Source organism: Babylonia areolata, chromosome 9 (assembly GCF_041734735.1).
Source record: "Babylonia areolata isolate BAREFJ2019XMU chromosome 9, ASM4173473v1, whole genome shotgun sequence".
Lineage (NCBI taxonomy): Eukaryota > Metazoa > Mollusca > Gastropoda > Neogastropoda > Buccinidae > Babylonia > Babylonia areolata.
Genome location: NC_134884.1, coordinates 11,608,051 through 11,614,050, shown reverse-complemented (window position 1 = coordinate 11,614,050; position 6,000 = coordinate 11,608,051). Strand labels below are relative to the sequence as shown.

The 6,000-nt window shown below is 43.1% G+C and overlaps 1 protein-coding gene across 5 annotated transcripts in view; it reads right to left on the bottom strand.

Moving 5' to 3' along the window:
* The window catches only part of LOC143286055 (U6 snRNA phosphodiesterase 1-like), a 91,474-nt gene that overhangs the window by 2,953 nt on the left and 82,521 nt on the right, over positions 1 to 6,000 (bottom strand). The window lies entirely within an intron of this gene.

The following is a 6,000-nucleotide window of genomic DNA, read 5'->3' as shown; positions in this document are numbered from 1 at the left end:
TAACAAAGACATCACCAGAGAAGTGGGAAAGCAGTTAGGAGGCAGCGACCACAGGCCAGTGTTCCTTGCTATCAACAAGAACATCACCAGCAGTCCAGTGCTCCCTAGTTGGAACTACAAGAAGGCAAAATGAAGACTTTTCAGTCACTGCACCAACTTTGTCATCAAGGACCTCAAAGTACAAGGTAGAGACATCAACAACATTGTCAAAGAACTGAACGCCAGCATCCTGCAGGCAGCCCATGAAACCATTCCACATGGTGCTTGAAAAGAGTACAAACCCTACTGGAGCAACCAGCTGCAAGAGCTATGGTTGTTCAAGCTGTTCTGAATTGGCTGATGTTGGCCTACACATTTGGTTGCTTTTGTTTAAAAGATTTTTTTTTTTTTCAAAAGGGTTGCCTGAATGGAACTGACATCACACTTTGTCTGTTGAAGATGCCATCAGACTCAGCAACAAATAGGAACTGTCAGCTGAATCTAATTCATGTGCTTGTTTATTTGGTTGAATGTTGCACATGAATTTTGGTGTGGGAACCCAGGAATGAAGCGGACAACAAACGGGAAGAGTTAAGTCTTGTTGTTCTGTTGGGTTCAATGACAGTATTTTGTGGTTGAACGTTTTCGTCTGTGGTCTGGATTTAGAGCTGTGGTCAACATGTCTAAGCTACAGCACCAGGTGAGAGCAAAAACAGCTGCTCATGGTTGGTTGTCATGCTCATGTAGTAAATTGGAGGACCTCTGCAAAAATGAGTTAGTGGACCCTCAGACATCAAGTGAAGCTTTGGAAGAGTGTAATGAGAGATAAAGAAGACTAGACAAAGCTCAGTCATTGAAGAAAGAGAGTTAGAAGCAGACCTGTGACCCAGATGTGGTTATAAACTTTAAGCAGGGTGTCCAGACAGGTTTGGGGAGGGTGCTTTAGGAGTTTATAATGGACCTCGTCCATTCCTGGACAGGAATCCGTACAGGTCTGAAGGGCAGATTTAAGTTCGTTCATTATGAAAGGAAGGTTGTAATTCTCTGTGTTGTCGGAAAAGAAGTTACATGGTGTTTTTTCTGACAGGTTTTTGGTTTTAAGAAAGCGAGCAGATTTGTTAGCAGATCTCGAGTTCTGTTCTACTGTGGAGGCAAGCAAATTGGCAACTGCTTTCTTCTCTGTGACCAGAGCGTCTGAAAGTTTAAGATGGTGAAAGGTCGGGCAGAACGCGGACGGAAGGAGGAAGATAGAGAGAGCAGACAGTGATGGTTTTCTCAAGCGTGACTCTGACTGCCACCGCCTGCAAAGGGGTGCTTAAAAGAACTGTACTGTATAAAAGGGACTTGCGAATAAAAAGAGCGACACCTCCCGTCAATCCCTCTTGCTTCGGTTGAGCGGGTTTAAAAACGGAGTTAAAACCAGAGAGAGATAAAACCTTGCCATCTCTTTGCAGAGTCTCCTGCAGCGCCAGCACTGAGGGTTTCAAAGCACGACAAAGCAGCTGGAGTTCCTGAAAATTGGCGTGGAACCCCCGGATGTTCCAGTGGATCACTGCCATTAAAAAAGGTTAAAATAATAAAGCAGCAGCCTATTCCATCGCTACCCCCTGCTCCTGTGCTTGCGGTGGCTCAAGGTCCGCCAGGATAGAGTATTTGTTTTTCGAAATAAATTTTTCGGATTCCGACCGAGTCGGAATATCCACCACCTCGGCCCCTCCCGATCCCGCCGAGGCCGCAACCCTCCCCTCCTTGAGCCTTGGAGGTACGGGGGGCTTCCGGCCACTTCCACCAGCCCGAGGGCCAGGCAGACGAGAGGCGGGGCGAGGGGTGCCGGGGGGTGGGGTGGGGCGGGAGGAGGACAACGTGCCTCCGCCCGAGGTTTTCCGCTCCCGCCCAGCAGCCCCCGAGGACTGCCGCACAGGATGGGAAGGGGTGGACACGGCGTCTCCACCCAAGGCCAACGGTTCCGACGAGGCGGTTAAGTCGTCCGTCTGCGTTCCTGTGGACGTCGTCTGGACCGCGACGTCCACCGTCCTGGATCTGACGACAGAGGCATACAACACCTTAGGCGACGCGGCCTCCACCTGTTTCCTTGCCTCAAAGAAGGAAATTTTCTTTTCTGTCTTGACTTTCTGGATTTGTTTCTCTTTTTTCCAGACGGGGCAGTCCTTCGATGAGGACGGGTGGCCACCTCCGCAGTTCGCGCACCGGGCTGGATTGACGCAATCGCCCTGGTGCGCCGCCTTCGAACAGGTGCCACACGCCTCTTCCTCCTTACATCGGTCCCTGACGTGTCCGAATTTCTGACATTTAAAGCATCTCAGGGGGGACGGCACATACAAGCTTACGCTGACCATGAGGTATCCGACCTGAATGTCCTTGGGGACATCAGGGCAGCAGAAGGTGAGGAAGAAAGTGTTGGTCGGGACTCTGTCCGACCCCTTCCTCACCGTCACCCTGTACACTTCGGTCACTCCCTGAGAGGACAGCTCGCTCTTGATCTCGGCCTCAGACACACCTTTCAACTCCGGGCATCTGATGACCCCCTTTGAGCAGTTGAGGCCTTTGTGAGGGGAAACCTTCACCGCCCTATCCACGAAAGTGGTCGCCTTGAGAAGGAGCTGTGTCTGCCTTTTGGATTCCGTCTGAACTAAAAATGCTCCGCTCCTCAGCCTCTTGATGGACTTCAGCGATCCTGCCAGGCACTGAAAGCCCTTCTGGATAGCGAAGGGGCTGAGAGCCGACAACGGCTTGTCGTCATCAGCGCCCTCCATCACCAGCCACGATGGCCAAAATCCAGAGGTCTCAACGACCTCCGAATCGGAGTCTGAGTCATCCGTTCCCTGTCTTCTTCTTTTACCCGAGCCAGGGGGGTGTAGTTTTTTGGAAGTCATGTTGGAAAAAAAGTAAATTCATCCCTCCCTTACCCACCCACCATGGGGTCCAACTTAGGGGCCAGGGTCAAGGGAACACCAGCTTGACCCCTTCCAGGTTTCGGGAGGGATATACGACCAACAGTCTAGCTCCAACGTGTTCCCCCCCGATCATGCCCAGCTCCCGGGGACAGAGAACCGAGCACTACGGGGGTTACCTTCGTCAGCCTCTAAACTGCCAGTCTTGACCCAGCCCCACGAAGGGGTAGCCGATTGACACACATGGGCCAATGTGTGCCGCCTGTCTTAGGAGAGGTCCGAGCCAAAGGGATGTGTTGAGAGCAGCGTGCTCTCTCAATCCCCAGGATCTCATTCCCCTCCATCACAGGTCGCGCCGCACGGCAAACACGGTGGGCCTAAAGAAGGCCGCAGAGAAAAACAAAGAATGTGGAAAAGAAGGCTTGATGGGGAGCTGAGGACAGAAAAGAGGCAGTAAAAAGAAGAATAGAGAACAGCGAAAGGGACAGTGGGTCACGTTTAGTTTGGGCCTCACTCACGACCTGTTCGGCTAATACATCATTGGATTTTGCTACCCAACCCACCTGATGATTCTGTTAAAAAAAACTTCAGAAAATGTGTTTTTCATTTGTCTGAAATGGGAAGCAAGATACAATTAACAGAAAGACTTCTATCAAAACCAAGAAACAAGGAGGTTTAAATATACCAGACTTTATAAAATATATTCATGCTCTAAAACTATCATGGATAAGAAAATTTGAAGCCACACACCACAAATGGAAATACATCGCAGCAAGATTGTGCCCATTTCTTGAAAACTTAGCATATTGTGGACCAGCACATGAGTCTAGATATAGGATTACAAATAAATTCTGGTCCCATACACTTCAAGCATATAAAATACTCTTTCATAACTTGAAACCTAGAAAATCAAAAGAAATACTTTGTGAACCTGTATTTTACAATGAAAACATAACAATTGGCAATACAATTATCAGGAATGACAAACTGACGAGAAAAGGAAAAAACGCCATTAAACACTTTCTTAAAAGTAATGGAGATTTTATGAAATACAAATAAAAATTTTTTCTGACATTGATTATTGAACTAATTTTGTCACTTTCTATGGATGGATCTCTTCAATAAAGAAATATATTAAACAAACAGGAATAAAACTAACCAATAATGATAGTGGATTTACAGATATGCCAAATGCAGTAACATTTATTCAAAATGCATGAAGGGATCGAAACTATTGTACAATGTATTAACAAAAAATTATAATACACCAAAATGTTGTTTAAAATGGACAAATAAATTAAATATCGATGTTCACTGGAACACTGTCTTTTATAAAAAATTAAAAAAATTAAAGATGTTAAAACAAAATAGCTGCATATGAGAATCGTTCACAGAATTCTTGCAACTAATGTCTTAAATGCTATGGGAGTATCTGATACAAATAACTGTATACTGTCTAATGATGCAAGAGACTCCATAGAACTTTGTGGCACTGTACACATACAGTCCTTTTAGCCCTCTTTAGAGTTTCAGTTTCAGTAGCTCAAGGAGGCGTCACTGCGTTTGGACAAATCCATATACGCTACACCACATCTTTTGTTTAATGAAAAATGTGAAAATGCCATAACATTAATATCTGTCGCACTTTGTACTTTTTGGCATAGAACAGCATCTAAAAACATGTAATGTATTGATTTCATCATAATGTTTGCCAAACTATATGTCTACAAAAGCAAAATTGAAAAATGCACACCAAATCTGCATGCCTTTCTAAAACAGCTTTATGCGAGATACAAAATTGAACAATATAATGCGAATGTAAAAGATGATGTATCCAGATTTGATGTGCAATGTAAACTTTTATAAGCCAATGTTTTCTTTTCCCCAGCTGTTAATACTTGTATTATTTTCAAATGTATTCTTTAAAACCACTTCTTCCCTTGGGATTTTTAATGTGGTGACATTTTTGTATGTGTGAGTGTGTGCGTGTGTTTTCTTTTCTTAAATTAAAAAAAAAAAATTATCATAAAAAAAAAATCATTATTATCATTATCAGGGATGTGTTCTATCCCCACTGTTGTACTCACTATTCACACATGACTGTGTAACTCGTAATGAATGTAACACCATGGTCAAGTTTGCCGATTATATTACTCTAGATGGGCTGATTACGAACAGTGATGAGTCAAAATATAGGAAAGAAGCACTAGAACTTGTCAGCTGGTGTGATCAAAACAACTTAGAACTCAACGTATCAAAAACAAAAGAAATAATTTTGATTTCAGGAAGACCAGATCTGACCCCTCACCACTTGTCATTAAAGACAAGCAAGTAGAGATCATCAGTGAATTTAAATTTCTAATTTGCATGTGTGAGTATGCACAAGTTTTTATATTGATATGCACTTGTATGTATCCTAATTTCTACTGTATTTGTACAGTATCGATTTATGTTCGTACCTTATTATGTACTATCCCCCCCCAAATATTCCTTGTGACCCCGGTACACATGGTAATAAAGACATATTCTATTCTATTCTATTCTATCTAATGATTGATGTAAATGACTCTGGGGTAAACTGTTGTTGCTGACTCTAGCATAACTCATTCATCTATCGACTCATGCCCTATCTACTTTCTCCTATTTTACTTATTACTATTACTGTCTTTATCTTATTACAGTGGTACATGGTTTGACTTTTTTATTCTTTGTTGCATATTTGATTGTCAACATGTAAAAAAAAAATAAAAAAAAAAAAAAAAAAAAAAAAAAAAAAAAAAAGCGCTCACCCAGAGCCAAAAGCATGTGCACCACGAGCCATTCTTGACAATTCAAGTTCAGAGCAAACTACAGTAACATAACCAAGCCATACGAATAATCTTCCCTTCACAAATAGGCAACACTATCATGGCATCAACCAAAACTCTATGACATGACAGTTAATGGGTGTGTGTGTTTGTGCATGCAGCATGCACGTATGCATTCATGCATGTGTGTGTGTGTGTGTGTGTGTGTGTGTGTATTATGTGTTTTCTTTCCCTTGTTTTGTCTATTTTCCATCTTTGACTGTTGTTTATCATGAAAAAAAAAATATATATATATATATTAT